The sequence below is a fragment of the Bufo bufo genome, chromosome 2 (assembly GCF_905171765.1).
Source record: "Bufo bufo chromosome 2, aBufBuf1.1, whole genome shotgun sequence".
Lineage (NCBI taxonomy): Eukaryota > Metazoa > Chordata > Amphibia > Anura > Bufonidae > Bufo > Bufo bufo.
Genome location: NC_053390.1, coordinates 337831194 through 337844588, shown reverse-complemented (window position 1 = coordinate 337844588; position 13395 = coordinate 337831194).

The following is a 13395-nucleotide window of genomic DNA, read 5'->3' as shown; positions in this document are numbered from 1 at the left end:
GATGTGACTAAAGGCTGGTGGGTGCAGCCAGCAGGGAAATGCATGAGTGAAAAACATGAAGTGCAACATTGACACCCTTATTGCACCAGTGGATCATTTGCATAAAATAAAAACTAAAATGTATTTGTAACAGGCCATTGATTGAGATGGGGCAAAGTGCACTGGAATCAGCAGGCAAGTGCACATCTGAAAAGTCATTTGGATTAATAAGCAACTTTGTGGAGACAGATTCCCTTTAGAATGCGAAACTAAATTAATTTACATTATCTGATGTACGATAACATAGTAACATATTTATTTAGTTTATAAGGTTGAAAAACGAGATCTGTCCATCCAGTTCAGCCTGTTATCCTGCAAGTTGATCCAGAGGAAGGCAAAAAAAACTTGTGAGGTAGAAGCTAATTTTCCCCACTTTAGGGGGAAAAAATTCCTTCCTGACTTCAATCAGGCAATCAGAATAACTCCCTGGATCAACGACCCCTCTCTAGTAGCTATAGCCTGTAATATTATTACACTCCAGAAATTCATTCAAGCCCCTCTATTGAACTCTTTTATTGTACTCACCATCACCACCTCCTCAGGCAGAGAGTTCCATAGTCTCACTGCTCTTACCGTAAAGAATCTTCTCATATGTTTGTGTGCAAACCTTCTTTCTTTGAGATGCAGAGGATGTCCCCTCGTCACAGTCACAGTCCTGGGGATAAATAGATGATGGGAGAAATCTCTGTACTGACCCCTGATATATTTATACATAGTTATTAGATCTCCCCTGAGTCATCTTTTTTTCTAAAGTGAATAACCTTAGTTTTGATAATCTTTCAGGGTACTGTAGTCCACCCATTTCACTTATTAGTTTAGTTGCCCTCCTTTGAACCCTCTCCCGCTCTGCTATGTCTTCCTTGTTCACAGGAGCCCAGAACTGTACACAGTACTCCATGTGTGGTCTGACTATGATTGGCCTTGGCAGCACCTGCCTGACATTAGTTTCTGCAGCTTAGTTTGCTGTTCACTAAAATTCTTAGGTCCCTTTCCATGTCAACATTACCCAGTGTTTTACCATTTAGTATGTACTGGTGACTTGCCTTATTCCTTCCCATGTGCATAACTTTATATATGTCAGTGTTAAACCTCATCTGCCACTTCTATGCCCAAGCCTCCAATCTATCCAGATCCATCTGTAGCAGTATACTGACCTCTTCCATGTTAATTAATTTACACAGTTTAGTGTCATCTTCAAAAATGTATATTTTACTGTGCAAGCCTTCCACAAGATCATTAATAAATACATTGAAGAGGATAGGGCCCAATACTGACCCCTGTGGTACCCCACTAGTGACAGTGACCCAATCTGAGTGTGTACTGTTAATAACCACCCTCTGTTTTCCATCACTGAGCCAGTTACTTACCTACATACAGACATTTTTCCCAAGTCCAAGCATTCTCATTTTATATGCTATGTGATACAGTGTCAAATGCTTTGGAGAAGTCCAGATATACGTCATCTATTGATTTGCTACGTTCTAGAACTTACCTCCTCATAGAAACTGATTAAATTAGTTTGACATGACCGATCCCTCATGAGGCCATGCTCATATGGCGTTATTTGCTTATTTTCATTGAGGTACTCCAAGATAGCATCTCTTAGAAAAACATGACAGATGCAAAACTTACCGGCCTATAGTTTCCGGGCTCTGTTTTTGGACCCTTTTTGAATATTGGCACCATATTTGCTATGCGCCAATCCTGTGGAACACTCCCTGTCAATATGGAGTCCTTAAATATCAGAAATAAGGGTCTGGCTATAATATTACTTAATTATCATAGGATACGGGGGTGTATGCCATCTGGTCCTGGCGATTTGCCTATTTTAATCTTTTTACGACGCATCTGTACTTCTTCTTGGGTCAGACAGGGCACTTTTAATGGGGAATTTACTTTTACATTCTGCATTTCATTGGACAGTTTATTTTCTTCAGTGAATACAGTGGAGAAAAAAATATTTAATAGCTTTGCTTTCTCCTCATCGCTCTCTGCAACTCCCCCCTCATTACTCTGTAGAGGGCCAACACCTTCAGATTTATACTTTTTTACCATTTATATAATTGAAAAAACATTTTAGGGTTAGTTTTACTCTCTTTGGCATTTAATCTCTTGGTCTCTAGTTTGGCTGCTTTTATTTGTCTTTTACATATTCAATTTTTTTCCTTATAATTTTTCAATGCTTCCTTGCTACCCTCCTGTCTTAGTGATTTAAATACTTTCTTTTTGTCATTTATTGCTTTCTTTACATTTCTATGTATCCACATAGTTTTTTTTTCTTGTTCCTTAACCTTTTATTCCTCTCACAATTAGAGTTTGTACCTCTCACAATTAGAGTTTAGGATACTTTTGAAAATATCCAATTTTGAGGCTGCATTTTTATTTTTGAGGACTTTGTCCCGGTTAGTTAGGCCTATGGCCTCTCTCAGTTGGTATTTTTGTCCCTCCCTGAAAAAACACTCTTTTGAATGACAATTTTAAGGTTATTACTTTATGGTCACTATTTCCCAGGTGTCCCCCAACCTGTACATCTGTTATTCTGTCAGGTCTATTGGTTAATACTAAGTCCAGTGTGGCCATCCCTCTAGTTGGATTCTGAACCAGTTGGGAAAGGTAATTGTCTTTGGTTATTGCCAAGAACCTGTTTCCCTTATGAGATATACTGGTTTCAGTTTCCCAGTCTATATCTGGGTAGTTGAAGTCCCCCATAAAAATGACCTTATTATGATTTGCCGCCTCATCTATTTCATTTAGAAGTAGATTTTATATGGACTGTTATATAGTAGCTGGCTTATACAGGGAGTGCAGAATTATTAGGCAAGTAGTATTTTTGAGGATTAATTTTATTATTGAACAACAACCATGTTCTCAATGAACCCAAAAAACTCATTAATATCAAAGCTGAATATTTTTGGAAGTAGTTTTTAGTTTGTTTTTAGTTTTAGCTATTTTAGGGGGATATCTGTGTGTGCAGGTGACTATTACTGTGCATAATTATTAGGCAACTTAACAAAAAACAAATATATACCCATTTCAATTATTTATTTTTACCAGTGAAACCAATATAACATCTCAACATTCACAAATATACATTTCTGACATTCAAAAACAAAACAAAAACAAATCAGTGACCAATATAGCCACCTTTCTTTGCAAGGACACTCAAAAGCCTGCCATCCATGGATTCTGTCAGTGTTTTGACCTGTTCACCATCAACATTGCGTGCAGCAGCAACCACAGCCTCCCAGACACTGTTCAGAGAGGTGTACTGTTTTCCTGTTTTCCCTCCTTGTAAATCTCACATTTGATGATGGACCACAGGTTCTCAATGGGGTTCAGATCAGGTGAACAAGGAGGCCATGTCATTAGATTTTCTTCTTTTATACCCTTTCTTGCCAGCCACGCTGTGGAGTACTTGGACGCATGTGATGGAGCATTGTCCTGCATGAAAATCATGTTTTTCTTGAAGGATGCAGACTTCTTCCTGTACCACTGCTTGAAGAAGGTGTCTTCCAGAAACTGGCAGTAGGACTGGGAGTTGAGCTGGACTCCATCCTCAACCCGAAAAGGCCCCACAAGCTCATCTTTGATGATACCAGCCCAAACCAGTACTCCACCTCCACCTTGCTGGCGTCTGAGTCGGACTGGAGCTCTCTGCCCTTTACCAATCCAGCCACGGGCCCATCCATCTGGCCCATCAAGACTCACTCTCATTTCATCAGTCCATAAAACCTTAGAAAAATCAGTCTTGAGATATTTCTTGGCCCAGTCTTGACGTTTCAGCTTGTGTGTCTTGTTCAGTGGTGGTCGTCTTTCAGACTTTCTTACCTTGGCCATGTCTCTGAGTATTGCACACCTTGTGCTTTTGGGCACTCCAGTGATGTTGCAGCTCTGAAATATGGCCAAACTGGTGGCAAGTGGCATCTTGGCAGCTGCACGCTTGACTTTTCTCAGTTCATGGGCAGTTATTTTGCGCCTTGGTTTTTCCACACGCTTCTTGCGACCCTGTTGACTATTTTGAATGAAACGCTTGATTGTTCGATGATCACGCTTCAGAAGCTTTGCAATTTTAAGAGTGCTGCATCCCTCTGCAAGATATCTCACTATTTTTGACTTTTCTGAGCCTGTCAAGTCCTTCTTTTGACCCATTTTGCCAAAGGAAAGGAAGTTGCCTAATAATTATGCACACCTAATATAGGGTGTTGATGTCATTAGACCACACCCCTTCTCATTACAGAGATGCACATCACCTAATATGCTTAATTGGTAGTAGGCTTTCGAGCCTATACAGCTTGGAGTAAGACAACATGCATAAAGAGGATGATGTGGTCAAAATACTCATTTGCCTAATAATTCTGCACGCAGTGTAATAAACTCCTATTAGTATTTTATTATAGTTTTTTCCTCCATGTAATTCTACCCACAGGGACTCCACATGTTAATGTCCCTCACTTATATCTTCCCGGAATCTGGGCTTTATACAGGACTTTACATAAAGGTAAAACCCTCCCCCTCTCCGATTTTGATTATCCTGTACTTTAACCTCCCAGTCATAGCTATCATCTAGCCATGTCTCAGTTATTTCCACTATGTCATAGTCCTCCTCACACATTACTAATTCCAGTTCACCAGTTTTATTAGTCAGGCTTCTGGCATTTGTATACATACAATTAAGAGGTTTATGTATATTTTTTACCCTAAAATGTTCGATTTCTCGATATATCGATTGAATATTCGTTTTATATTCGTCGAAATCGAATATTTGTCATTATTCTATTTATCGCGAATAATATGCGATTTAATTATTCACATATTGCGATTTTCTTTTAACTGTATACGGCAACTTTCCTATTGGTTGGCTATGGCTATGGCTAATATGTGTATTTTACGAATATACGCTATATTGCTATATATTCTTGTTTTAGAATATGACGAATATTCTAAAAAACAAAGTTATAGCAATATAGCGAATATTCATAAAATACACATATAGACTGCAATTTAGCTAATATAGTGCTATAATCTTTTTTTTTATAGTCTAATTTTTTTTTCTCCTATGAACTCCAGATTTGGAAAAAATTTACACTGTTAAAATATATAGCACTATATTCGAAATATTCACGAATTAGCGAAGTTGCGATATTCGCGATTAATATTCGCTATTCGAATATTCGCGCTCAACACTATTAACCCTTTCCACAGAGCCATGTAAATACAGTGATAATGAACAGTATTTACTGTATATCACAACATATATATAAAATGCAGTAACACAGTAATAAACAGTATAAGTTAACCCTTTCAAGAGAAAAAGGTAAGAAGTTTTAACTTTGCATAGGGGATATAGGCAAATGTGCACAAATATCCAAATGTCAAAGTACTCCCTGTTTCAGGGCACTACACACTCCTCCAACCTTCTAGCCATCTTCTCCCCCAAAACAGCTGCTCCTTCTCCATTGGGGTGCAACCCATTCCTACGATAGAGCCTGTAGCCGACAGAGAAGTTGGACCAGTTCTCCAGGAACCCAAACCTCTCCTGCCTACACCAGTTCTTGGGCCACTTGTTAACCTCCCTAATCTCCCGCTGCCTTTCTTGTGTGGCTCGTGGTACAGGTAGTATTTCGGAAAACACTACCTTTGAGGTCCTTGCGCTAAGCTTGTGATCTAAATCCCTAAAATCATTTTTTAGGACGCTCCACCTACCTCTAACTTTTTAATTGGTTCCAATATGGACCATGACTGTTGGATCTTCTCCAGCCACTCCCAGTAAGGGTCCATTCACACTCTGCAACAGTTTTGAGGTCAGCAAAATGTGGATCTGCAAAACATGGACACCAGCCATGTGAGTTCCGCATTTTACTACTAGAAATAGTAATAGACATGTTCTATTTTTTTTCAGGGCCGCGGAACGGAAGGGCGGATGCGGACAGCACACTGTGTGCTGTCTGCATCTTTTGTGGTCCCATTGAAAATAAATGGGTCTGCACCCGTTCTGCAAAATTGCGGAACGGATGTGAACCGATTTGGCGGATGTGTGAATGGACCCTAATCTGTCAACCCAATCCGCGATGTATCGAACTTGAGTGCCAGGAAGACAACACACCATTCGATGATCCCGGTTTTTGTGACAAGTCACCCTATCTGTACCCCTAATAATTAAGTCTCCCACTAAAAGCACGTGTCTAGCCTGCCCTGCTTTCCTGGTCCCCTGCTTACTGGAGCTCACATTCCCCTGACTGGCAGAGGAAGTGTCTGGCTGCAGCAGTGCTCTCCCTGAACTGACATCCCCCTCATCTGCCATGCAAACTTGTTGGAGTGTGTCAGATCAGGGCTAACCTCCCTGTCACTCTTCCCTCTACCCCACTTTCTAACTGTTACCCAGCTAGCTACCTCACTTTCCTGAGCCTCTATGCTACCACCCTCCTACATGTCTACCCCATAGAGTGCCTGCTCAGTGAGCAGCAAACTCTGTTCCAAATTTCCAACGATTCTCAGTATTGAAACTCGCCTGGTTAGATGTGCGATTCCAAACGAGCAATTTGCTCACATTTTGAACAAAGATATGCACCCTCAAAGGCTGTTCCAGGACTGCATGCATTGGACAAGATGTGCACTGGACTGCGCTGTCAGTAATGGAACACATACTAAATGGGGATTATGCAAGAAAAGAGAAAAAATACAATACAGTGCAGTGATAAGCAACTGATTTACTGTAGTCCCCTCCTAAAGTCCCTGAATGTCAAGTCACTTAATCTAAAGTCACACACTTAATACAAACACACACTTGAAATCAAATACGAGAACGCTCACAAACTCACGTTGTTTGCCTGCTTGTATAAGTTCCCAAATAGCTTTAACCATTCTGCTTTTATCCTCTGGATTCAAAGCCCTCAAGACTGCCTATTTAACTTCTCCTAATTAGATAGCCACACCCTAATTACTCACCTGTGCAACACCCTGGAAAAGGAAGAGAAAAAAAAAAAGGAAAAAAGAAAAAAAGGGTACTAGATAAAATTCTGCTCTATTTCACATCCAAAATTCCTGCTGGCTGGAATGTATTCATGTTGCTGTTATATTGCACTTTTGTCCACAGTTTGTAAGGGTGTTTGTGGTTCTGGTTCCCTTGCGGGCAGATACGGTGGAGCGTCCACATGGGCACCGGAGGGGAGGGCAACGGGGATCCCAGAGGCAGACTTGCCAGGCTGATGGCAATACGTCGCGGCCGGTCCTGCCTCCGATGTCTCCTGCGGGTTCCGTTCCGGCGTCCATGCTGGTGTGATTCCGTGCCGAGTTGGTTGGCCGTCCACGTGCGCGCCCGAGGGGTGATTCGCAAAGGAATGCGCGGCCGAGTGTGCATGCATCTTATGCGCTACGTCGGCCACTGGCATGTAAAGTACCTGTGCACAAATTCAAAGTTGATTAGGGATTTGCTGCACAGGTGCTAATGAATAGGATCATCGCATGACCTATGAGGTTCTGACAAGCAGCACTCTGTGATTGGCCAGCAGGTGTTTAAAAGTTGATCTCCCTGGCTGATCAATGCTCACTGTTGTCTCTACAACCTGGGAGTATGCTGGTTCATATTCACTAAGTTGGATCCATGCATGAGCTCTGTGTGTCTTCATCTAGTGAATAGCTCTGGAAACCTGCTCTACAGTTGCACCGTGTATGGCCTCGGATCGGACCCTGGATACTTCATCCTTAGGTATCTGGTTTCACAGACTCTTCTGTATGAGCTTTAGCCTGGTCTGGCTTTTCTCTGACATTTATAACGGAATATAACAGAATTCTAGGATGGAATGCAAAACGGAAGCCTTTAAGAGGAATTCAATTGTGCTCCATTCTAGTATATGTCTATGGAGGCACATAAAGGTTCAGTTTGTTTCTGTTATACATTTGCAGAGTGTAGAGCATTGGTAGGATGGTAGATAGGGATTAGTGTGGACACATAGGGGTGTGCAGCACTGTGGAGAGCTTTGTGGGTGAGTGTGAGAAGTTCAATCCTATACTGTATGGGCAACCAATACAATGAATGGCACAGGGTGGAGGCATAAGAGTAGAGGTTAGACAGATAGATGAGTCTGGCTGCAACATTCAGGGTGAGTTGGAGAGGGGAGAGGTTAGTGAGGGGGGGGGGGGCAATTGACAATGAGTTACAGTAATCAAGATAAGAACGGATCAGAACAACTGAGTTTCTGTTGTTTCCACTGTAAGAAATTGGCAAATCTTAGAGATCTTATTGAGTTGTAGGTGGCTACAGGAGGCAAGAGATTGAATATGGAGGGTGAAGGAAAGATCAGTGTCAAACATGACACTGAGACAGCTGGCATGCTGCCTAGACATTATCGTAATCTCTCACACTGATATGGCAAGTTAGGAAATGGATAAAACACAAATAGTTCCGTTTTTTTTCAACTAGAGAGAGGACATAACAGCAGACAGTCAGTGGTGTTCTGTCTTACATCAGTGGTGATGTTGTCAGCATTGAGATGGTACTGAAAACCAAATATACTGACAGCAAGAGGGGGGAGAGAAGAAGTAAAGCCAGCAAATGATGCACAGAAAGAACGCCCAGAGAGATAGGAAGAAAACCAGGAGAGACTAGTGTCCTTAAGACCAATAGATTGATTCGTGCTGAGTAGGAGATGGTGGTCTACAGTGTCAAATGCTGCTGAAAGATCTAGGAGAATTGGTAGAAAGTAGTTACTATTGCATTTAACTGTAAGGAAGTCATTTGTCACTTTGGAAAGGGCAGTTTTTGTAGAGTGTGGAGGGCAGAAACCAGATTGAAGGAGATAGCATATGAGGTGGAAATAGACCAGTCATTCCAGAGGTTTAGAGATGAAGGGGAGATTAGTGACTGATCTATAGTTAGCTGTGGAGGATAGATAGAGAGAGTTTTTTCAGTAACTGGGTTATGACAGAAGGAGAAGAAGATACAAGAAGAGAGAAAAAGGTTGAACATTTTGGTTAGATGGGTAGTGAAGGCCGGGGAGAAAGACTGGAGTAAGTCTGAGGTAATAATCAGTAGTGCAGGTAGATCAAGAAGAAAAGAGAACCTGTAGAGTTCTTTTGTGACTGGGTCAAATGTAGAAAGTGAACCAGAGGAGGTGTGAGTGGGAAGCGGATGCTTGGAGACTGGGAGCTAATTTCATGGTGGATGTTTTCAATTTTCTCTTTTAAATTGGTGGCCTGATCTTCAGCACAGAGGTCAGAGATCAATGCCTGCACATTAGGACTGAGGAGGCAGTGTATAGTGCCAAAAAGTTTTTTTGATTACTGGATAATGAAGAGATGAGAAAGGGGATGTAGGTCCGTTTTGTGAAATAGAGGACACAGTTATAGGTCCTTAGTATCTTCTGGTATATGACATTTTCTCCATGCATCTCTACCTGGTAATCTGATGCATGCATGGGTCTGGGTTTGGCAAATGGTAGGAGAACATTACCTGCTGACTGCACTGTGAAAACTGTAAAGTTTGATGAAAGAGGGATAATACTATGGGGTTGTTTCTCAGGGCTTGGCCTAGGCCTCTTAGTTCTGGTGACGGGAAATCTTACTTCTTTAGTGTAACAAGACAATGGTAAATTTCTAAGTTTGTGGGAACAGTTTGGGAAAGGTATTTTTCTGTTTCAGCATGACTGTGCGCCAGGGTACAAAGCAAGCTCCAAAAAGGCAAGGTTGAGGGAATTTGGGAGACCTCACAAATGTTTTTCTGGACGAATGGGCAGAATTTTCCATGGACAAACTCCAATATTTTGCAGAAAGCCTTCTCAGAAGGCTGCAAAGGATGTGAAATAGGGTGTCAGAAAAGCTTCTATAGGTGCGATGTGTAGATACAGGGGTTCATCAACAATGAGAAGAGGTGTAGAGATTGCCTTAGGCAGCATAAGGTAGGGGCAAGAAGGGGGCAGTGGAAGGGGCATTATCTGTTTCTGCAGTGTAGTATTGGGAAGCACAATAGGCACAGTAGGTGGCGCTGCATTACCCTGTATGTTTTGTAGCTCTGTATGTAATGTTTTGAAAGTATGTCTTTAACAGTAGGGCTTGAAGGAAGGGGTTAGGTTAAAAAAATTGGCATTGAGGGGTTGGGGCGGCGTTTCAGTTTTTGCCTCAGGCAGCAGGAATGCTAGGTGCACCCCTGTGTAGATGACCCAATACTTTTGTCCATATAGTGCATGTACAATACTGTATTTCTTATCTTTTATATAGACTTTGCTTTAAAATACTTGTAAAACATATCTTTGAGGAAACAAGAACACTATAAAAATGTACATGAGATTTCCTACTTCCAAATAAATAATCTTCTGGAATGGAAAGATGTGGTTGTATCGGCTTTTGTTTTAAAGCATTCTGTACTGCTACTGAGGCTCGGACTTAATTAGGGTGGCTGGCAAACTTGTTAAATTAGGATGCATTCTTACTCCAGTAGAACTGCTTATTATAAGTGGAACGGATCTATACTCATTCAGCCATAACTCTTTTTTAGATAGTGCAAAGAGGTAATTAAATGTGGAATTGATGAGCTATCAATGAAGTTCCAGCTCACTATGTAAGAAACCAGACTATTTATTCAGGATTTGTTCCTGTTTTCTATTATTAAATTGTTCTCATGACAGAGCACAGTAGAAATGACGTATAGGTCTATTCCTGAAGGAAAATATTAAGATTGCTATGATCTAAAAAAAGGCAGGTCTATGAAATGTTTTTGCAATTAACACAGGATGGTTAAAAACGTGGAGGAAAAACTTCCCCATCTCATTTAAACAATACTTTTAAACAATCATTTTATAGTGAACTTAATGGCCAGATAATAAGATAATGAAAAAAACCCATCTTTGTTCATTGTCAAATATATGTAGGTACATCTCTTGTATGTGTAACGGGGTGAAGTACAGAATGATTTACATGGAAGATGAAGTATGCAGGCTGTATTGTGCTAGGTTCACAATCTGCGTATACATTCCATTCTATGGGCCTTTATTTATGTCTTGCCCCAGTGATGTGGAGCTACGTATATACCTATACTGTTCTACCATTGACTCACATTAAAAAAAGAGTAGTTTGTACTTGGTTTTTGTGTACAGCTGTATTGAAAAGTGTAGTCTTTTAGCATATATTTGGCTAATAATAGTCTTTAACATGTAAATGTTGGCAGTGTGTGTCTGCCACAGTGTGCAATGTGACACTCTGGATCTTTGTTGCTTTGCTTGCTGCAGTCTTTCCACACTTGACCTAATCCTCCCACTGCTAATCTCTCTAAGTGTGGACCAAGCAAAGTTGGATCATCCATTCCACACAGGTAGTGTCTGCACATGAGTCTGGTTATACAAAATTACTGGCACTTACTGTTTTTAGAAATGTTTGTCCAGTTCGAAACTCTATTTATAACAGAAAAGGAAAACTTAGATTCCTCATAGATGCTTGCCATGTGTATGGGTAAAGCAGTCATCAATTGTAAAAGATTTAATAGAATAGTCTACGATACGCAAAGAAAATATGCCAGAGTATATATCAAATAGAGATGAGTGAATTTCTCAAAAATTTGATTCGGCCGATTTGCCGAATCTTCAGAAAAAATTTGATTCGATCCAAATTTATTTGCGACGAATCGCGTTAAAAAACAGCTATTTCCTGGCTGCAGAGAGCCTGTATAGTGGTGTAGAACACAAAACTGTGCCTTGCAGTAGCACGCATAGGGAGTCTGCTTTGGTAGTGAAACAATACTATGACATAGTGTTGAGGTAACAGCAGCTTGAGGAGACCACAGAGTGGTCCATTTACATTGTGTTGAGTTAGCAGCATGAGGAGGCCACAAACTGGCAGGGTGACATAGTGTGGAGGTGGCAGCAGCAGCAGCATGAGGAGGCCACAGAGTGGCCCAGTGACATAGTGTTGAGTTAGCAGCAGCATGAGGAGGCCACAGAGTGGCAAGGTGACAGAGTATGGAGGTGGCAGCATGAGGAGACCACAGAGTTGCACAATGACAGAATGTGAAGGTGGGAGGAACAGCATGAGGAGGCCACAGAGTGGTCCAGTGACATAGTGTTGAATTAGCAGCAGCATGAGGAGGCCACAGAGTGGCAAGGTGACATAGTGTGGAGGTGTAAGCAGCAGCAGCATGAGGAGGCCGCAGAGTGGCCCAGTGACATAGTGTTGAGTTAGCAGTAGCATGAAGAGGCTACAGAGTGGCAAGGTGACATAGTGTGGAAGTGGCCGCAGCAGCATGAGGAGACCTGAGTGGTGAGGTGGCAGCAGCATCAGTAGAACACAGAGTGATCCGGTGACAGAGTGGGGAGGTGGGTGGCAATAACAGTACCCGCTGATGATTGTGGGTGTAGAAAGGCGCACTTGGCATCAGATGTGTGGCATTAGGCGGATGGCAGTATCAGAATAGTAGCTGAGCAGGTAGCCAGAAGAAACCAGTCTCTTTTGTCAAGGTTTGGGTGAGGCAGCATTGATGCTCTAATCTGATGCATCAGGCATTGGTGGGAGGAAATCCTGGCTGATCCGCGCCTGATTCATCTTTACAAAGGTCAGTCTCTTCACATTTTGGGTGGACAGGCGAGTTCTCCTTGGGGTAACTATGGTCCCCGCCGCACTAAACACCCGCTCAGATGCCACACTACTGGCCAGGCAGGACAGCTTTTTCAGGGCAAACTCGGACAGTTGCAGCCACAAATCCAGTTTGGCTGCCCAGTAGTCCAGCAGATTTTCAATGTGGGGTGGCAGGGTGCTGTCTAAGTATTCCACCACCTGCTGGTTCAGGTTCTGTTCCAGGTCTAGCTGCTGGTGAGTAGTTTCTTCACTAGGCGAGTTAAGAAAGCTGCTCATCATCGATTCTAGACTCAAGCTGCTGCTGATAGAGCTGGTATTGCTCCTACCCCCCCCACCCCCCCGCCACAGCAGCCATGGCAGTGGAAAGAGAGCGCAGAGGGCTCCCCCGATCAGACCTATAAGAGGGTGGACGATGGCGCAGATAGGCAGTAGTTCAGTTTGTCCTCCCTCTCAGCGGGTGTAAAAATGGCCCCCATTTTGAACTGGTAGCAAGGCTCCAACAAGGTGGAGAGCCAGAAGTCATCCCTCTGCCGAATGGTGACAATTCTGCTGTCACTACTCAAGCAAGTGAGCATGCAGCAGGCCATCTGCGCAATTGACTCAGAGGGACTCCCTGCCTCCATCTCCACTGCATAATGCCACGGTGTGCCTGGGTCATCTGCCTCGTCTTGCTTATCTCCCTTTTGCTCCTTCGGCTGCTCCTGTTCCTCCTCTCCTGTCATCTGTGTAAAAACACCACCCATTTCGTTATACATTGCTTGTGCTTCAATGTCCTCTTCCTCCTCCTCCAGTTCAGCC